The sequence below is a fragment of the Polyodon spathula genome, chromosome 1, assembly GCF_017654505.1.
Source record: "Polyodon spathula isolate WHYD16114869_AA chromosome 1, ASM1765450v1, whole genome shotgun sequence".
NCBI lineage: Eukaryota > Metazoa > Chordata > Actinopteri > Acipenseriformes > Polyodontidae > Polyodon > Polyodon spathula.
Window position 1 is genome coordinate 2,765,975 of NC_054534.1, and position 22,333 is coordinate 2,788,307.

At 47.4% G+C, this 22,333-nt stretch overlaps 1 protein-coding gene across 6 annotated transcripts in view; it reads right to left on the reverse strand.

Moving 5' to 3' along the window:
- Nucleotides 1-22,333, reverse strand: part of LOC121310327 (iporin-like) — a 50,790-nt gene that overhangs the window by 20,273 nt on the left and 8,184 nt on the right. The window contains exon 1 of one of the 6 annotated variants that reach the window (XM_041243626.1): nucleotides 1,429-1,649. The exons of the other annotated variants lie outside the window; for them this stretch is intronic. The gene's annotated coding sequence lies outside the window, so the exon portion shown is untranslated. Of the gene's footprint in view, nucleotides 1-1,428; nucleotides 1,650-22,333 lie in introns of those variants that run through there. 6 annotated transcript variants of the gene reach the window in all.

Consider the following 22,333-nt stretch of genomic DNA (forward strand, 5'->3'; position numbering starts at 1 on the left):
CAAAAAGGAGGCAAAAAAAGGTTGTTTGGTTGCGTGCGTGCGTGTGCTGTGCTGTGATTTTTGTGCTGTTTGGTAGCTGTAGTGAAGGCTAATGACCAGCTTACAAGTGATGCATTCTTTTGCTTGAACATTTTATTTTCAAAGATTTCAGCTTCCCTGGCTCTCCTTACAGACAGCCCATGTAGTATGTAAACAAAACCAGCAGATCAATATAATACCTGCCAATATTTTAAAGGGTGCTTTTTTAAAGCCTCAAAAGCAGCTGACAAACCTAGCAACAACTGATTGTGTTATTTTTGGAATAAATTGATTTCAAAGGGTCCCAGTAAGCCTGGCTAGACCAGGATTGCTGTCTGTTCTCTGATACCAGTGTGTGCAGGCTTCAGCTGGTTTGTCTTGATGGTTTCAGGGTGCTGTTTATCAGTGATACTGTCTATAGAACAGTACATGCATCTAAAGTCTGTAAAGAGGTTCACAAATAAACTGATGTGGTTGTTTTTGGAATACATTAATTTCACATGGTCCTACCACACCTGGCTAGACAAGTGCTGTTGTCTGTTCTCTGATATCAGCGGATACAGGCTTGTCCACTCACTACCATACTTCAGTACAATCCTGCCGTACAGATAAGCAGCACAGAGGCCACTAGTGAGAAGTAAGACGTGGAGGAGGGATACACTGAACAAAATGGGATTCCGTTCAATCTTGTAGGTACCACGTCAGCTCCCCGTTCTGTGTTTGCACATCAAATCTGGTCATATGACATGAAGAGAAACACTGCTTTCTAATCTGCCAAGAACAACACTAGACAGCCATGCATTAAAAAGACCAGGAGAAGCATGCAGAGCAATACCATGTTGTAACACACATCTTTAGTCTACAAAATGCGTGGCTTTATGCACGCATGATGCAAACCAACATGCAAACTCAATAATGTGTTCAGTTGATTATAAAGTAATGCTTGAGTGTGCAATTACCAAACAGTCGAATCCACAAAAGCAGTGCTGTAAGAAAACGCATTCCAGTAGAATGCAGTAAGTGCAATAAAGGTATTGCTGGCCTACAGTCCAGTCTACCCAGCTCCAGTGGAAACACCACAAGCATCCAAAACATGCACTCCTGTCTAATATTAGACACCTCTGAGAACGAGGACACTGCCCTTTAAGCCTCCTCATGTGAAACGCCTGACCTGGTTGATTAACGGGCTGACAAGTTTATCCCAAGTCAAAGCCGACACACTCTTCTATTCAAATGTCTGCTGGCATTTGCACCACCACCTCTCATGCTGCAAAGATATCACAGCATCAATGAGTTGTGATCTAGAATACCAAGCTCTGATCATAGCTCCCTATTCTGTTTCTCAAAGAAGGGCGGGGTGGGGGGGGCAGTCCCACTCCCACTCCCACTCCCACTCCCAGCCTGCCTTACCTTCAGTCCAACTGCGTTTTGTTTTAATCCTTTAATGTAAACAGTACATCTTCAGTCGCCCACTCTGTCACGTCAGTAGAGAACAGTGCATCACAGCATCCCACACACCTCCCTTTGCACAGAATGCAGGGCTCTGTTATCCCTCTCTCTATCTCTCTCTCCAGATCTTTCTCTCTCTCAGTCTAACAGCTCTGATATTGTAGAGGTAATGCGCATTCTCCTTCTATACACGTCCCTCCCCCCTTCACACACACACAAGCAAGAGAGGCAGGGAGAGAGAGAGAGATGGCGCTCTCTTTCTCACACACACACACACACACATTCCCAGGGCTGTCAGTAACATCAGCTCTGTCCACTGCTATGATGCAGAGTTCTGGAACACTGGACACCGGCCAGGCCCAGGATTCTGGAATGTGTCTTGGGATTAGACTTAGGGTGAGAGTGGCATGGAGGGGAGAGAGAGAGAGCGAGAGAGAGAGATGTGATTGTAAGAGTAGATAGGGAAGGAGAGAGGTTAAGAGCCATACACAGGGAGTGAGACACATAGAACTGGAAAAGAAGGGAATTGGGATAGATGGATGTAAAGAGAGGTGACGCTAGAATTATTAAAAAGCAAATCAAGGAAGTGATGAAATGATGGCAGAGAGGAGTACACTGCACCATGTTGAGGGAGTACGAGTATTGCATGTTGGTCGCAAAAATTAAACAAACAAACTCTTCCAGTTACTAGGTAGCGTGGTAAATCATTAAAAAGGTGTAGAGGGCAAATCTAGCTTGTATATAACACACTGGTGTGGCCACTTGTGTATTGTAAAGGACTGCGTTCAGTTTTGATCCCCACACTACAAAAAGGAGATTGTGTCTTAAAAGAGCATGAGTTATTAAGATGGCTTGAGGGAAATGAATCGATTTAGTACAAGAAACTAAGGCAAGCAGACAAACGGTGAGGCTACAGAAACAGCCATTCTTGAAATCCCATGAACACACAGATTTAACATCACCCGAAAAAACCACACAGCACCAATTAGCATTAGTCCTCCGTTTGTCTCTCAACAGAGACGTTAAAGTATTGATCTACTGCCAAGGATACATTCATAAATACTGCCTTCTACAGCAATGATGTCCCAGTCTTGGCATGGCTAAGCTATGTGTAGCAGTGGTACAGTATCTCAGGTCCATTTCTGGATCCAATGCAAATTCAGGAGGCCCCAGCTAACTCCCTTTACCTGACTCTTTTCTTTAAGAAATACCATGCTGCAAGAACCATGATGCATTACAAAATGTGAGTTATAAACCCGTCCTGATCACTCCCAGTGAACATGGAGTATTATGGTCACCCTACAGTAACTCAATATAAATAAATACAAACAACATAAGCCTGTCACAGCTGAAATGCCTCAATGTATTGAATCTGTTCCAAGGGCCTTCAGAGCAGAGATATTGCACAGTACATCTGCCCTGACAGCGGCAGCATATCCTGTACTCTTACCTGTCAGCCATTTTGTGTCTGTGTTTAGGCAAATGATGGAAGTGTCAGTTATGTAAGAGCTGTAACACAGCAGCACTGTCAGTCTGCTTGACTATTCATAGCCCTTCTCACACTAAAGCACCCCACAGGGACTCAGCTTGCATGCACAGCCTTATTCAGACATGGAAAACAAGCACAGCCTGCCTTTGTGATGGAGAGGGCTGAGGGGTGGGCAGTTATTGGAAAGAGGAATTATTTAAAAACCAAATTACTGTACTCAGGATCTCTGCAGTTTGCAGTAAGTGGGTCCCTCTATAGGTCTGCACTGTAGTGCCCTTAAGCGAGAAAGCAATCTTTTAACAAGCAGACCTGTGGTTGTTTTCAGTGTTCATGAGAACTGCTCGATTGGCCGTGCTAGTGAATGCAGTCTTCCATGATTATCTGCAGAGCAGGGTCAGCATCCCCAGAGCACCCCCACTCCCTCCCCACTGCCCTGTGGTTATGGGACGGGACAGCACTTCAGTGGATAATGTGCAGTTCAGTCTTCATACCCATTGCTTCTGCTGCCTCTCTTTTTGAGACAGCTTGCAGAGCCTCTGTGTGTAGCTAATGGTCAAGGCAGGCAAAAAAAAAAAAACTTGAATAGCAAATGTAGGACTCAGCATTTGCTATTCAAGCAATGGGAAGTTAAAAAAATAAAAAAATAAAGGTTCTGATCCATCAGGGCTTGGTCAGGAGTTTCAATATTCACCCACACAGATTGAGTTCCCGATTGAACTGACTCCAGCAGCCAGTGCTGCACTTATATGCATGTGGTCAGGTTAAACTGGCAATCAGTTTACCAATTTAACCCTACCACAATCCTCACATTTTTTTGTTTATGCACGGATGTTTAATCTCACCCCTGCCAACCTGACAAATACACTTTATTTGTCACAAGCACCCAAATTACAACATATCAGTACAAGCAGTGGGAGTTCCTTGTACTCTATGGCCTTTAAATAGGTCTGTTATGTATGTGGAACTATGGGTGTGCTGTTTTATCTGAAAGATTACAGTAGAAGAATGACTTTGCAGACTGATAAATTAGACTATAGACATAGTCACTCACTGTGCTCTGCTGTATACAGGGCAGGCAGAGGGCTCAATAAACCAAAGACTCTTCATTCTCATAGTCACTCACTGTGCTCTGCTGTATACAGGGCAGGCAGGGGGTTCAATAAACTGGAATCATGCTGCACTGATTGGTTCCTCATCAAGACTGGCTATTTTTATCAGTCAAGGGTTAGCAAAAAAGCAAATAAAAAAATAAATAAAACACTACCAAGTGAAACTGCAGTCTGGTGCTTTACAAACAAATGAAACCAGTGTGCTAAACTGCAACTCAGTGGGTTGGACATTGAAATCCACTGCCAAGCAAATGTACTGTGCATCCTCTAAAATAGTGCGTGGGAGATTTCTCTAAACTCTGAGAGCTACCACGCTACCTTTGGAACAAAGACAAGTGTACATCCAGAACTCCATCCTATGATTTACACTGAAAACCCAATAAAACAGCAGTAAGAATTGCACAGCGACTGAAAGGTTACAGCCATTCAATGCGAGGCTACGATGAAGTTTGGTAAAGATGGAGCAAAATCCAGGCTGTTTTCGTGTTAACCAAATCAATTACGCAAGAGAGATGTCTTTTGTCTATCACTAAAGAATGTACCTCAACATTCCTCTCCATTCGTATCTTGCACACAGCTGGAAAACAGGTGTGTTCCTTTGCTTTGTGGAATGGAAAGCTGTTTATAAGTCAGTGTTATTCAGAGGGCAGGCTGTCCTGTCCCTGATGTGGATCCCATGGTGATGTGCATCCCATGGTGACAGTTTGAAAATCGAGATTCTTCTAATACAGAAACATGTGAAATCTATATTCATCAAGCCTAAGAGTATGCCATTACCATTTACTACGCGTGCAGAAATCTCGGTTTGTTTATCTTTTAGACAGTTGTTGTCTGTCTGTAGTTATTTATATACAGTCCATACAGTAGACATGGCTGCAGCTGCTGATGCATGTGGGTGGCTCTTGTGCAGTGCTGTCTCTCTGAATAACTGCACAGCACCCAAAAGGTTAGAAACTTTTATATAAAATCAATGGGATTATCCATATAAATGTTTCCCATAGTAAAAGCATTGCAACATGTAATAAAGCATAGTGAAAACATTGGTAAGCAATGCAAAGCCCATGGAGGTAAGGTAAAGCATATTAAAAACACACATTGCTAAACCATGATATAACCATGCGGAAAGCAGAGGAAAACTGCAAATATTCTATGGTAATCTTTTTAATAATATAGCCAAATGCAGTCTGGAACATCTATAGAAAGCTGGCAGTATATGCTAAAGGTTTGTATTGATGCAAAATCAACGCAGGCATTGTGTTCTCCATGTGACAGACAGGCAGGTCCAGGGTTTTATTTCCCTAAAAGCATCTTGAAATCTCCCCATATTGGGTGAAGCTGCCTTTGAACTGTGTATGCATGATAAAGCACAACAACCATCACTGGCATTGGAGCTTTTAAGATCTCAGTAACGTTCTCCAGGTGGAATACATGGCCTCACTGATGGTACCCTTCTTTAAAAACAATTTTGAATAGGGACCTGTGGAAGGGTGGTGGGTAATTCACTGACACACGAGACAGAACAGTTGTACTTGGAACACAGCCCAGGTGCCCAGTTTTATTTTCAGCAAATTTTACTGTTTTACCCGCAGAGGGCACTGTTGTCCGTGGGCTGCCTATCAACAATGATAAACAGCACCACGGAAATACCAAAGCTTGTAAGTTGAATAAACTGCGGGCACACTCGCAGGTGCTCAAAATAATATAGAGAACAGAAGGCGAAAAGAACAAGGGAAAATAAAACAGTAATAAAACTACAAATAAAAGGTGCTGCACTCTGCAGCGTTATCCCGGTCGCCGCTACCCGCACAACCTGGATCACCGTCCTACTCTGGCGGCTCCCTGCCTACTCCAAACAATAGTTCGGGGTCTGCCCAAGGGTTCCCTGCTGTCACTCTCTGGCTTGTTCGTTGTTCCCAGCTGGTCTCTCCGTCCTTGACCAGCGCTTCCGCAAACACAGCGCGTCTACCAAGGTAGACCTGAGGAAACAGCAGAGCGTTATTTTATAGGACCAACAATCTCCCAAGACGCGCCTCTCAGCCATTCAGAGAGGGGGAAAGTCCACACACCCACTTTCCCACCTCCCCGTGTCACTGCCATGACTCACAGGCGGTTTTTGGACGACTGCCGCCCTCTTCCTGCAGCCCATGAACACACAGAGATCTCTCCCTGTTACAGGACCCCAAACTGGAAATTGAGAAAAACGCAAAAGCAAGAACAACTGCACTGCAGTGAAGCAAATGTTTAAGTATAATATTATCTGTAAGCATCACAAGGCCTGCATCTCGCCACAACAGTCAAAGACATCGCTCCATACAATAAAGTCAAAGAAAACAAAACTAATTCAAGTAGATGGTTTATGAACAGTCTTTCAGCTCAACTGTACATTATCCTGCAGGGCTGGAAATAAGACTCCCATTGCATAGCGGTTTAATCAAGTTCGTAGTAAAACCTGGAATGGGTGAAGCTGCTGTGCAATATAAGGCTTATTTCAATCCCTGATGTTGTTTCACAAATTAGAAGACTCCAGAATTTCCTGGGGACACCCTGGGCAAACTAGGACCCAAGTTTGAGGACAACTGCTCTAGACTTTTGACACAGTGGTCGCCAGTGGTGAGCATCCTTTTTATTGAACATATAGAACAGGAGCAGGAGCATGTAATGTGATGTACAGGTAACACCTTCTTTAGAACAAAACATCCAATTATCAGGCAGCAGATCAGCATATTAGATTATATACATGCATTCAAAAAATAAACAGAATCAACTGGTACATAGATATATTACCAGCACATTCAAAATCACTAATAAGGATTTTTGGACAATGGTCTAAGTAAACAGGAAAACAAATATATTCAGATGTTTACAAATTTGTATTCAAAACCAAGTTTCCTTTCCGTTTTAGATAACCAGGGAACACTGGCTGACCCTACAGTTTGAATCATCGTGAACTGAAATAAATGCATGTGTTTTTCAATGTGCTGGCATGAGTCACAGGCTGTGCTTGGCTGGACTTCAAAAAACTAAAAGTGTTGTCTAAGATTGGATTATCTAGCCTTTCTTGAACATGTCAAAGTCAAGGACCCCAGTAGTAAATTCTCTATATAAACCTGGCGGATTCTTTGAGTCCCTGTACTGAGATCAGATCCCCAGGGCCTACTGTAGCTCTTTTAATAAGAAACAGCGGGCACGACCACATAACCCCAGCTTTAGCATCTCTGCACTGGTTACCAGTTAAACATAGAACTGACTTGAAGATCTTGCAGATGACCTTCAAGGCCTTTACTAGCCTGGGTCCATCTTACACCAAGGATCTACTTTGCTGCTAAACTCCCCAACGTAGCTTGCAGTCAAATAAAAATGATCCTTCTGTATCACCAAGAACAAAGTTACAAACTCTTGTAGATCCTGCCCTTTGCTCTTTGGTCCTTCGTCTGTGGAACTCCCTTCCAAGGTCTATCAGGGACTCAGTCTGTATCTGTGTTTAAATCACACCTCAAGACTCATTTTTATACATTGGTTTACTGCAATGCATAGATTTTATTGTATTGCTTTATGTGTATTTATGTTTTTTGTTTTTTTTTTTAATGTGAAGCGTTTTGGGAATTTTTCTAATGACAGGTACTATACAAAATAAATATATTATATATTATTATTCCCTGGTTCTCAGCCCCCCAGTATTATTTAGACTGTACAGTCCTTGGCTTTATTCTCATGAAAAGTTCAGGGTGGGTTGTTTTCTGAGAAACAAGGCAGTGCCGTTTCAGAGGAAGGGTGTGAGAGCCATTGCTGTCTGTGCGTCTCTCTCTGTGTCTCACTCAGTCCAGGGAACAGGACATGCAGTACAGACAAGCAGCCTCATTCCAAGCCATCAAGCCTCCTTTCACTCGCTGGAGCCTGGGAAACCACAGCAGCCCTGGCTCAGGAAAGGGCTGGCCGACAATACACTCTTGTTTCATTGCTGGAGTTCTGGAGTAAGTTTGTAAAACACAAAGCCATTGAACATGTGAGCCAGCAGACTATACTGTGAGGAGTAATGACAGGGTGAGATAGTCTCACACACAGACACTCTGACAGGGTAAGCATAGTCTCACATACTCCCACCCACACAGACACACAAACACACACACACATGCTACATTGTGAGGAGTAATGACAGAGTGAGATAGTCTCACACAGACACTCCCACCCACACAGACACACACAGAGGCTATACTGTGGGGAGTAATGACAGGGTGAGACAGTCTCACACACAGACACTCCCACCCACACAGACACACACACACACACACACGCAGGCTATACTGTGAGGAGTAATGACAGGGTGAGATAGTCTCACACACAGACACTCTGACAGGGTGAGTATAGTTTCACATACTCCCACCCACACAGACACACACACACACACACACACACACATACAGTAATGTCTGATAAACTACTGTGCCATAGTAAAAGCATAGCAAAGGGTAATAAAACAGAGTGAAATCATGGTAGAGCATACGTACCGTCAGCATTGGAAAACTGCACAGTAGAAACATTGGAAAATGGCAAAGTTACTGTGCACATTTACCACGGTAAACTTTTATAGGGGTGGACACTTTATTTCAATTAAATTAATATTTCAATTAAATATTTCACACATCATGTTTTGTCTGCATTTGTGATAAACTGAGATAAATTACAGCAGGTATCGTTGTGTTGTTGTTGCAGCTTTGAAGAGAGGAAGCAGGCTCAGGTAGGGATTACTCTGGATAAGATGTTACAGTCAGACCTGTCAGCGCTGATAACTGGCTTTTGAAAAACATTTTCTTCTGTCTAATGAGGATGCAATCAGACTCTCCAGCCTATTCCCCCCACCCTGCAGCCTCAGTGATAAAACTCTAGGACGCTTCAACAGTTGCATTGAAGAACACGTCACGCTTCTTTCAACAGCTCTCTCTCGTTCTCTGTAGCTGAACTCCCATGCATTGACAATACGTAGCAGTCTGTTTTGCAGCATGGCCCAGGGAGACACCACTTGTGAGACTTGTTTAGTAAGAAAAAGATCTGTGATTTTTGCAGCCTTGCATACTGAAGCACCTGTCACCTACAGAACATCATGTCACGTCTACATTTTAAATAAAAACATTTCAAAACCACTGGGTAAATGTGATGGATTAGCTACTACAACACTTCATATTGCCTGCTCATGTATAGTTTACTTTGAGTTGCTACGATGAACAGGTTTTTGAAGATTCTGATCAATGTGAATAAAAGATTGCTAAATGACAAGCTTGGTTTCTTTAATTAACACACAGGTGCCGCAGCTAGGGTACCAGCAATGGTAGCCCTAGTGTCATACAAACAAAACAAACAAAGCTAAAAATAAAAGTATTCCACACAGGGTGAGTGCTAGCCTCACTAAGAGAAGTCCTGCTCCAGGAACCTACCTTGCGAAACAGTCTCTATACTGTTGTTGGGATCAAATCCCCTAAACTAACCTAGCCAAGCCCCAGCATCCTCCCGGCGACTCCAGCCTCTTCCTGACAGCATCGGCTGGGCAATGCCTTCACAAGAACCGTCTTAGAGTGGAAGGGTTTCGTGCAGTAGTTCCCTCTTCTGGAGCGGATGCTCTCCTCCTCGGTGTACATGAACACAGAGGCTTTCTCTCAGTGCCCGTCTGTGTAGCCATGGCATTGTAGTAGCCTGGAAAGCTGGCGCTGCTGAGTTCTTAAACAGACGTAGGCTCCCTGGACAAGCCCTCCCTGCCAGTCAGGACCTCCTGGTCAGCTCAGCTCCAGGCAAGCCTTCCTGTTTACAAAGCAGCAGTGCAGCTGAACCAGCGACAAGGTCCTCCCTGCCACTGCGGTCATTAACAGAACAGCTTCTTTACTGCTGCCTATCAGCGTGCCCGTCTCACTGCCACAGTCTTGGGCTCATAAATGTAATCTTGCTGCATTAAAATCCAGTCAGAAGCATCAGTTCCTATAGTAATTGCACCCGGTCCACAAAACTATCTTCCCTGACTAATCTTAGCGCACTAAAGCTTCATAACAACAAACAAAAGGCACAGGACCCTATGGACTGTCCTGTGGAAAGTCTGTGGTTCCGCATGGCTACTGAATTAACAAAGGTGTTGTGTTAGTTACAGCCAAACCACTGATGCAATTATAAAAGATTCCTGCTGTATACCATGGGAAAAGCAGAGCAAAGTGCAGTGAAGCATTACAGCACAAGAAGTATACATACAAGTACTTGTAAGCACAGTAAATACATAGTAATCATGTAAATCATGGTAAATACATCACAGCAAACTGCAAAATGATTATGCAGATTTACACGGTCGTGAATTTCTAAAGGGTGGTGTGGAACAGTGTTAGTGCTGATTAACAGCATTGTACAGTCTCCTGAAGTCATAAGATCCTGCAGGTTGCCCAATGGTATCACTTTGAAACTGCTCGACCCTCTTGGGCACCATCCTCTCCAGCTGTGATGCTTGGAAGACCCTTCAGTGCTGTATAATTGTTGAGGCTAGACGTTATCTCAGGTCCAATCATGCCACTGAGATACATGTACAGACCGGGAGTTCAGAAAGTACAGTGAAAGATTTGTAGTCCTGCAGCACCCTCCTGGACTACATATTTTCTCCTCCCCCCACTCTGTCATCTCTGCCACAGCACATTCTTTCAATTAGTAATATTAGTCAAGGCTTGATAAGTACACCACCAAAGATCCTCTGTCCATCTTAACACTGTCCATCGATCCCCCCTCAGCATGCAACAGCCCTTTTTTTTTTTGACTGCTGTAATTATAATATGCCCAGAAACATTTCACATTTACAAAGCCAATCTAGCATGGACCCAGCCATATAAACATGTCATGTCTACAAAAGGTGCCAAGTTATATACAAAACATGGTAATCCCTGTAATGTGTAATAATATAAAAGTGGCCAAGTTAAAGAAGTGCCAATCAGGGCAAACTCTGCATTTTTATTATAGGAGGAACTAGTAGCAACATGAATACAACGTTTGCCCCAACTGTGTCCTGTTTTACATTGTTCACTTTTATTAGATCTTTACAAGGCTAGCCAAGGAACTAAGAGTAGAAATGAGTTTAAACCAGCATTTTCTATTGCTTTAGCTGTGTGAACAAGGAAGCACATGGGCTGCAGGCCACATGTAGCACTGCGTCTAAATATTAGCATTTAATACATTATACAGGCAGGATTCTCTTTTCTGAAAGGCGAATCCAGGGTGGCGGTTTCATAGGCTAATATAGCCTAATCTTTGCAGTTATCAAATATTGACAATGATTTTTGTAACAAGGTTTTTAGGAACCATGTCAACAATTCAGTTTAATCCAAAATGTAATCCATGTTGCTGAAGTTCTATAAACCTAGGCTGAGATTCAGGAGAGGGATAATGGGGGCTTGCCTCTCCTGTCTGTCCATCCTCCCCAACTTATTTAAACCTCAAAGAAACTGACTTGGCTGAGCTGCAACTTTATCCTCCAGCTCCCCACATCCACTTTACTTGTAGGCAGTCCCCTCAATGGGGATGTTAGAGTTAGGGTTAGGGGATTGTTTCACTATGCCTCCCTCGATGACCTTGCCTTGTCAGATCAGTCCATCTTTCAGAGGGCTTCCTTCGCCCCTTGAGATGCGAAACTATAAGCTGCTGTACCCTTACCATTCTGACTAGCTCCTCCCAAGGAGAATCACTATAGCAGAGTGGACTGACAAATTTAATACGATACTGAAGACATTATATTTGCCGTAATGTATTTTCAATCGCCAGCTAGCTCTGCCTGAATGCAACGGTACTTTCAGGTTTGGTTTGTTTTGAATGTCTTTATCCAAACGCAGTAAACAAGCTGAAAGGGGCGTGGGATTCTCACTGACAGACTGGGAGGCGGAGCTGAAAGGGGCGTGGGATTCTCACTGACAGACTGGGAGGCGGAGCTGAAAGGGGCGTGGGATTCTCACTGACAGACTGAGAGGCGGAGCTGAAAGGGGCGTGGGATTCTCACTGACAGACTGGGAGACGGAGCTGAAAGGGGCGTGGGATTCTCACTGACAGACTGAGAGGCGAAGCTGAAAGGGGCGTGGGATTCTCACTGACAGACTGAGAGGCGGAGCTGAAAGGGGCGTGGGATTCTCACTGACAGACTGAGAGGCGGAGCTGAAAGGGGCGTGGGATTCTCACTGACAGACTGAGAGGCGGAGCTGAAAGGGGCGTGGGATTCTCACTGACAGACTGGGAGGCGGAGCTGAAAGGGGCGTGGGATTCTCACTGACAGACTGAGAGGCGAAGCTGAAAGGGGCGTGGGATTCTCACTGACAGACTGAGAGGCGGAGCTGAAAGGGGCGTGGGATTCTCACTGACAGACTGGGAGGCGGAGCTGAAAGGGGCGTGGGATTCTCACTGACAGACTGGGAGGCGGAGCTGAAAGGGGCGTGGGATTCTCACTGACAGACTGAGAGGCGAAGCTGAAAGGGGCGTGGGATTCTCACTGACAAACTGAGAGGCGGAGCTGAAAGGGGCGTGGGATTCTCACTGACAGACTGGGAGGCGGAGCTGAAAGGGGCGTGGGATTCTCACTGACAGACTGAGAGGCGAAGCTGAAAGGGGCGTGGGATTCTCACTGACAGACTGAGAGGCGGAGCTGAAAGGGGCGTGGGATTCTCACTGACAGACTGGGAGGCGGAGCTGAAAGGGGCGTGGGATTCTCACTGACAGACTGGGAGGCGGAGCTGAAAGGGGCGTGGGATTCTCACTGACAGACTGAGAGGCGAAGCTGAAAGGGGCGTGGGATTCTCACTGACAGACTGAGAGGCGGAGCTGAAAGGGGCGTGGGATTCTCACTGACAGACTGGGAGACGGAGCTGAAAGGGGCGTGGGATTCTCACTGACAGACTGAGAGGCGAAGCTGAAAGGGGCGTGGGATTCTCACTGACAGACTGAGAGGCGGAGCTGAAAGGGGCGTGGGATTCTCACTGACAGACTGGGAGGCGGAGCTGAAAGGGGCGTGGGATTCTCACTGACAGACTGGGAGGCGGAGCTGAAAGGGGCGTGGGATTCTCACTGACAGACTGGGAGGCGGAGCTGAAAGGGGCGTGGGATTCTCACTGACAGACTGAGAGGCGAAGCTGAAAGGGGCGTGGGATTCTCACTGACAGACTGAGAGGCGAAGCTGAAAGGGGCGTGGAATTCTCACTGACAGACTGAGAGGCGGAGCTGAAAGGGGCGTGGGATTCTCACTGACAGACTGAGAGGCGGAGCTGAAAGGGGCGTGGGATTCTCACTGACAGACTGAGAGGCGGAGCTGAAAGGGGCGTGGGATTCTCACTGACAGACTGAGAGGCGAAGCTGAAAGGGGCGTGGGATTCTCACTGACAGACTGAGAGGCGAAGCTGAAAGGGGCGTGGGATTCTCACTGACAGACTGGGAGGCGGAGCTGAAAGGGGCGTGGGATTCTCACTGACAGACTGGGAGGCGGAGCTGAAAGGGGCGTGGGATTCTCACTGACAGACTGGGAGGCGGAGCTGAAAGGGGCGTGGGATTCTCACTGACAGACTGGGAGGCGGAGCTGAAAGGGGCGTGGGATTCTCACTGACAGACTGGGAGGCGGAGCTGAAAGGGGCGTGGGATTCTCACTGACAGACTGAGAGGCGGAGCTGAAAGGGGCGTGGGATTCTCACTGACAGACTGGGAGGCGGAGCTGAAAGGGGCGTGGGATTCTCACTGACAGACTGGGAGGCGGAGCTGAAAGGGGCGTGGGATTCTCACTGACAGACTGGGAGGCGGAGCTGAAAGGGGCGTGGGATTCTCACTGACAGACTGAGAGGCGAAGCTGAAAGGGGCGTGGGATTCTCACTGACAGACTGAGAGGCGGAGCTGAAAGGGGCGTGGGATTCTCACTGACAGACTGGGAGGCGGAGCTGAAAGGGGCGTGGGATTCTCACTGACAGACTGAGAGGCGAAGCTGAAAGGGGCGTGGGATTCTCACTGACAGACTGAGAGGCGGAGCTGAAAGGGGCGTGGGATTCTCACTGACAGACTGAGAGGCGGAGCTGAAAGGGGCGTGGGATTCTCACTGACAGACTGAGAGGCGAAGCTGAAAGGGGCGTGGGATTCTCACTGACAGACTGAGAGGCGGAGCTGAAAGGGGCGTGGGATTCTCACTGACAGACTGGGAGGCGGAGCTGAAAGGGGCGTGGGATTCTCACTGACAGACTGGGAGGCGGAGCTGAAAGGGGCGTGGGATTCTCACTGACAGACTGAGAGGCGGAGCTGAAAGGGGCGTGGGATTCTCACTGACAGACTGGGAGGCGGAGCTGAAAGGGGCGTGGGATTCTCACTGACAGACTGGGAGGCGGAGCTGAAAGGGGCGTGGGATTCTCACTGACAGACTGGGAGGCGGAGCTGAAAGGGGCGTGGGATTCTCACTGACAGACTGGGAGGCGGAGCTGAAAGGGGCGTGGGATTCTCACTGACAGACTGGGAGGCGGAGCTGAAAGGGGCGTGGGATTCTCACTGACAGACTGAGAGGCGGAGCTGAAAGGGGCGTGGGATTCTCACTGACAGACTGGGAGGCGGAGCTGAAAGGGGCGTGGGATTCTCACTGACAGACTGGGAGGCGGAGCTGAAAGGGGCGTGGGATTCTCACTGACAGACTGGGAGGCGGAGCTGAAAGGGGCGTGGGATTCTCACTGACAGACTGGGAGGCGGAGCTGAAAGGGGCGTGGGATTCTCACTGACAGACTGGGAGGCGGAGCTGAAAGGGGCGTGGGATTCTCACTGACAGACTGGGAGGCGGAGCTGAAAGGGGCGTGGGATTCTCACTGACAGACTGGGAGGCGGAGCTGAAAGGGGCGTGGGATTCTCACTGACAGACTGGGAGGCGGAGCTGAAAGGGGCGTGGGATTCTCACTGACAGACTGGGAGGCGGAGCTGAAAGGGGCGTGGGATTCTCACTGACAGACTGGGAGGCGGAGCTGAAAGGGGCGTGGGATTCTCACTGACAGACTGGGAGGCGGAGCTGAAAGGGGCGTGGGATTCTCACTGACAGACTGGGAGGCGGAGCTGAAAGGGGCGTGGGATTCTCACTGACAGACTGAGAGGCGGAGCTGAAAGGGGCGAGGGATTCTCCAGGGACAGACTGGGAGGCGGAGCTGAAAGGGGCGTGGGATTCTCAGGGACAGACTGGGAGGCGGAGCTGAAAGGGGCGTGGGATTCTCACGGACAGACTGGGAGGCGGAGCTGAAAGGGGCGTGGGATTCTCACTGACAGACTGGGAGGCGGAGCTGAAAGGGGCGTGGGATTCTCACTGACAGACTGGGAGGCGGAGCTGAAAGGGGCGTGGGATTCTCAGGGACAGACTGGGAGGCGGAGCTGAAAGGGGCGTGGGATTCTCAGGGACAGACTGGGAGGCGGAGCTGAAAGGGGCGTGGGATTCTCAGGGACAGACTGGGAGGCGGAGCTGAAAGGGCCGTGGGATTCTCCAGGGACAGATTAGGAGATGGAGGTTAGGCAGTGTTCATAACAAGTAGCTGGGATGACCATGGATTAGTGTAAATAAATAATCTTTCATTTTGAAATGAAAAACAAGGGGAGAGAAACACTCAAGAATGTGTGGAATGTACTGCAGATGTCATTTCGGCTATGCATTGGTTTCCTTTGCAGTCATTTATAAATTCTTGAACAAATCCAAAGCATGATCATTTCTGAAAACATTTCAAGCAACGTTTTGTCTGAATATCAGGCCTATTTGTCCCTGACAGCACCTACATAAACATGTGAATTCACATGTGGCATGAAGCCCAAGAAAAGGTTTAATGTCCGAGTTACCAAAAACCAAAGATAATGCTGTTACTAGCCCAACACTCGCAGGAGATCTGCCTCCTCAGTCCCTTTAAGAGGCCAAACTCACATCTCTCAGGCTAATCCTCAGTTATTATCAACCTGGGTTTTCATTTAAAAAGCACCAAGCAGGACACACAGTCATAGTCACTACAGCGGCTTTGCTTCACTCCTGTGTAATCGCTCCTCCATGGCTCCCCTAAACTGTACTCTTGGGGTCACCTGCCACAGGTCTGGGTATTCATGGGTTAACATGACTTCTAATTTGTAATTTAACTTTTATAAAGCCCAGACTGCTTGTGATACAATTTTTGTAAACTTGTTATCTGAATCAACAGAAGAGAAGTCCAAGCTAATACTATTGTTGTTTTAAAGGTAAAGGCTGCAATTCAGACTAATAATACATTTGCATTTCTGATTTTCTGGTACCTTGCGTACCCCCTGCCCCGAGGTGCTCTGCCTTAGCACTGCTTTCAGATGTTACACAACCAAGCAGGTGAATGGTGGCTTTGTACTTTTACATGAAGCAGCAGAATTAATCTTTTACTTGCTTTATTACATTTCTAATGGATCATATCCTAACCTTATATTGCTAACAAGTCATCACTATTTCCAGCAACAGTCTTTAATATATTTGAATTGATGTTAAAACAGCATTGCACACTGGCTTATCTTACCAGAACCACCCCTAGAAAAGTTAAAACCTGCCTATCTTTCACCATGCTTTCACTGTGCTTTACTACACTTTGTTACTTTTAAGGGCATTACAGTCAGGCATGCTGCTGCACCTAATATGTCTGCTGCACTGATTTGTAAACTTAAATCTTTTTTTTTATATTCTGTCCATTTGCAACACAAACCTCCACTTGATAGTGCACATACTGAAGGCTCCACATTGTATTTGGTTTGCTACACTAACAATAAGTTTTTCAGTGTGAAACTGCTCCACATGCAAGGACACTGCATCTTATTCTCCACCCCTTTTCAAAGGTGCACTGGCTGCATTTTGTGTTCTTCTGCTCCTGTAACACTGTCACTGTCAATGCTCTCTCTTTGCTGATTAAGACTCTAGCGCGGGCGTTGCTGATGCAGCTTAAAGCTGAAATCCTGCAGCTAGGCTTCAAAACTTTATAAAACACTCACAAAAAAAAAAAATATAACACAACACAAATATATGAAAACCATTATGAAATATAACAAATACTGGGTCTCTGGAAAGACGGGAGTGGATTACACAGAGAACTCCATCCCTAGTGCCTCAGCTGTACTGCACACAGGAATCATTCTCTCAGTGACTGCTGTACCAGTGCCTCTGCATGCTCCTTTACACTCTATGTCACTCCATGCATCAGTAAGGGGTGTTTACTATGGGTCAAGTCGGTCTGTTAATTGTCTTTAAATATCGAGCAGTAGACAATGTGATTTTAGCTGGATGTAGTAACAGTAATTACGGCACTGATCCAACACTGCCTGGGGCGCTATGACAGGTACTGCCCTTAGATTAGGAGTAGGTATGTGACTGGATTGGGCAAGAACTCACATAAAACCCTGCTTCCCTCACCTGCTGCAGTACCCGTCTCCAAAGACAAATCAGGCTTTATTTATTTTAATCTAGGAGCTATAAAAAGCATTTTCAAGCTGCAGCATGATGCAGCCAGTTTAATCTAATGCATCTGTGATGGATGCCTGCTGGTATATACAGGCAAATTATCAAAGGGCAGCTCAGTCATTAGTGAGACAAAACTGATCTCAATATACTTTGCAGTTTACTATATTCCTTCACTATAGCATCATTTCTTAATCTTGAGTATTAACACTAAACCTTAGAATATCTTACCCACCAACAGTACTTTGAATCACAGCTCCTAGAAAACACACAGTGTTAGTTTGGTCTTTGCTTTTGATGGCAAACAAACTTATGATCATATACAAACTGAAGAGAGTGTTCACGGTTCACAGTGCTGTACTGTATGTCACACAGATAGATGGTAACTCTATATCGAAACGCACACTGACAGCTACCGACTGCACTGGCCATGGGCACCAAACTAACACCGCTCTCCAGTCTCTGTAAATTAAAGAACACTATGCAGGTTGGGTGATTATCGTATGTAAATTATCACGATATCACGTGATTTACCGGCCGAATAAATACATTAAAAATGATTGTAATGTATCACAAAGGTGAGTATAAAAACACACCTATTGTAATTTGTACATTAATACATGATGTAGTTTTCTTACACACACACACACACACACACACACACACACACACACACACACACACACACATATATATACATTTATTTAAACATCTTCATTTCAAGAAGTTTTACTTTTACTTTGATAAAAAAAAAAGTGCCCCCACATGTATTAATATAATGAAACAGAATTGCTAACATTACCTGGAAGCATTTGTTTTATTTACTTTTGCGGCCATGCTGAGCTTTGAAGACAGTTGAATCAAATAAACTGCCTATCCTCCATTAAAAATGAACTCTCTTCTATTTACTCAGCTACCCTTTGCCACAATAGCAGCACCATGGGAACAGATATACCAGGTTATTTTTCCCCATGCGGTGCACAGGCTGCAGTATAGTACTTGTGTCTTCACTTAGTTTAAAATAAAGCAGCAACAGAAGCAGGTGGTTGTTTAGGCTATATTAAATGTGTGCCATATGGTTGTGTTTTTTCTTTTTCGATTTACATTAAAAAATATCCAGTGTCAAAATGTTTAATAGTCAGAAGTTCCACTTTTTTATAGTAATTTTACAGTGAAATCGCGTTTTTTTCAATTTTACAAACAACCATAGCAGTATTTGTGTTTTTATGTTAGAAAACCAGTCATGCTTTCCCAACGTATTATCAAAATTAAACCCTGATGTAAAGTTAAAAGCCTAAGCATATTGTTTAAAATCAACCCTTTATCCCAGTGTAGGCCGTGCTCACACAGACCATGCTCCCAGTGTAGGCAGTGCTCACACAGACCATGCTCCCAGTGTAGGCAGTGCTCACACAGACCATGCTCCCAGTGTAGGCAGTGCTCACACAGACCATGCTCCCAGTGTAGGCAGTGCTCACACAGACCATGCTCCCAGTGTAGGCAGTGCTCACACAGACCATGCTCCCAGTGTAGGCAGTGCTCACACAGACCATGCTCCCAGTGCAGGCAGTGCTCACACAGACCATGCTCCCAGTGTAGGCAGTGCTCACACAGACCATGCTCACACTGACCATGCTCCCAGTGTAGGCAGTGCTCACACAGACCATGCTCACACAGACCATGCTCCCAGTGTAGGCAGTGCTCACACAGACCATGCTCCCAGTGCAGGCAGTGCTCACACAGACCATGCTCCCAGTGCAGGCAGTGCTCACACAGACCATGCTCCCAGTGTAGGCAGTGCTCACACAGACCATGCTCACACTGACCATGCTCCCAGTGTAGGCAGTGCTCACACAGACCATGCTCACACAGACCATGCTCCCAGTGTAGGCAGTGCTCACACAGACCATGCTCCCAGTGCAGGCAATGCTCACACAGACCATGCTCCCAGTGTAGGCAGTGCTCACACAGACCATGCACACACAGACCATGCTCCCAGTGCAGGCAATGCTCACAAAAACCATGCTCCCAGTGTAGGCAGTGCTCACACAGACCATGCTCCCAGTGCAGGCAATGCTCACACAGACCATGCTGCCAGTGTAGGCAGTGCTCACACAGACCATGCTCACACAGACCATGCTCCCAGTGCAGGCAATGCTCACACAAACTATGCTCCCAGTGTAGGCAGTGCTCACACAGACCATGCTCCCAGTGTAGGCAGTGCTCACACAGACCATGCTCTCAGTGTAGGCAGTGCTCACACAGACCATGCTCCCAGTGTAGGCAGTGCTCACACAGACCATGCTCCCAGTGTAGGCAGTGCTCACACAGACCATGCTCCCAGTGTAGGCAGTGCTCACACAGACCATGCTCACACAGACCATGCTCCCAGTGTAGGCAGTGCTCACACAGACCATGCTCCCAGTGTAGGCAGTGCTCACACAGACCATGCTCACACTGACCATGCTCCCAGTGTAGGCAGTGCTCACACAGACCATGCTCACACAGACCATGCTCCCAGTGTAGGCAGTGCTCACACAGACCATGCTCCCAGTGTAGGCAGTGCTCACACAGACCATGCTCCCAGTGTAGGCAGTGCTCACACAGACCATGCTCCCAGTGTAGGCAGTGCTCACACAGACCATGCTCACACAGACCATGCTCCCAGTGTAGGCAGTGCTCACACAGGCATTGCTCACACAGACCATGCTCCCAGTGCAGGCAGTGCTCACACAGACCATGCTCCCAGTGTAGGCAGTGCTCACACAGACCATGCTCACACAGACCATGCTCCCAGTGCAGGCAATGCTCACACAGACCATGCTCCCAGTGTAGGCAGTGCTCACACAGACCATGCTCCCAGTGCAGGCAATGCTCACACAGACCATGCTGCCAGTGTAGGCAGTGCTCACACAGACCATGCTCACACAGTGCTCCCAGTAGGCAGTGCTCACACAGACCATGCTCCCAGTGTAGGCAGTGCTCACACAGACCATGCTCCCAGTGTAGGCAGTGCTCACACAGACCATGCTCCCAGTGTAGGCAGTGCTCACACAGACCATGCTCCCAGTGTAGGCAGTGCTCACACAGACCATGCTCCCAGTGTAGGCAGTGCTCACACAGACCATGCTCCCAGTGTAGGCAGTGCTCACACAGACCATGCTCCCAGTGTAGGCAGTGCTCACACAGACCATGCTCACACAGACCATGCTCCCAGTGTAGGCAGTGCTCACACAGACCATGCTCCCAGTGTAGGCAGTGCTCACACAGACCATGCTCACACAGACCATGCTCCCAGTGTAGGCGGTGCTCACACAGACCATGCTCACACAGACCATGCTCCCAGTGTAGGCAGTGCTCACACAGACCATGCTCCCAGTGTAGGCAGTGCTCACACAGACCATGCTCCCAGTGTAGGCAGTGCTCACACAGACCATGCTCACACAGACCATGCTCCCAGTGTAGGCTGTGCTCACACAGACCATGCTCCCAGTGTAGGCTGTGCTCACACAGACCATGCTCCCAGTGTAGGCAGTGCTCACACAGACCATGCTCCCAGTGTAGGCAGTGCTCACACAGACCATGCTCACACAGACCATGCTCCCAGTGTAGGCTGTGCTCACACAGTCCATGCTCCCAGTGTAGGCGGTGCTCATACAGACCATGCTCACACAGACCATGCTCCCAGTGTAGGCTGTGCTCACACAGACCATGCTCCCAGTGTAGGCAGTGCTCACACAGACCATGCTCCCAGTGTAGGCAGTGCTCACACAGACCATGCTCCCAGTGTAGGCGGTGCTCACACAGACCATGCTCACACAGACCATGCTCCCAGTGTAGGCTGTGCTCACACAGACCATGCTCCCAGTGTAGGCGGTGCTCACACAGACCATGCTCACACAGACCATGCTCCCAGTGTAGGCTGTGCTCACACAGACCATGCTCCCAGTGTAGGCGGTGCTCACACAGACCATGCTCACACAGACCATGCTCCCAGTGTAGGCTGTGCTCACACAGACCATGCTCCCAGTGTAGGCAGTGCTCACACAGACCATGCTCCCAGTGTAGGCAGTGCTCACACAGACCATGCTCCCAGTGTAGGCGGTGCTCACACAGACCATGCTCCCAGTGTAGGCTGTGCTCACACAGACCATGCTCCCAGTGTAGGCAGTGCTCACACAGACCATGCTCCCAGTGTAGGCGGTGCTCACACAGACCATGCTCCCAGTGTAGGCGGTGCTCACACAGACCATGCTCACACAGACCATGCTCCCAGTGTAGGCAGTGCTCACACAGACCATGCTCCCAGTGTAGGCAGTGCTCACACAGACCATGCTCCCAGTGTAGGCAGTGCTCACACAGACCATGCTCCCAGTGTAGGCGGTGCTCACACAGACCATGCTCCCAGTGTAGGCAGTGCTCACACAGACCATGCTCACACAGACCATGCTCCCAGTGTAGGCGGTGCTCACACAGACCATGCTCCCAGTGTAGGCGGTGCTCACACAGACCATGCTCAAACAGACCATGCTCCCAGTGTAGGCAGTGCTCACACAGACCATGCTCCCAGTGTAGGCAGTGCTCACACAGACCATACTCCCAGTGTAGGCTGTGCTCACACAGACCATGCTCCCAGTGTAGGCGGTGCTCACACAGACCATGCCCCCAGAGTAGGTAGTGCTCACACAGACCATGCTTTACGCCTCATGCAGACAGTGCAGTGTCGCTTCCTGCTTCACTCAGTATGGGTGATAATTATGAGTAGCAATAATAATTTTTCAACGGGATAAATTCATCACTGCAAAAAAATTATCATGATTA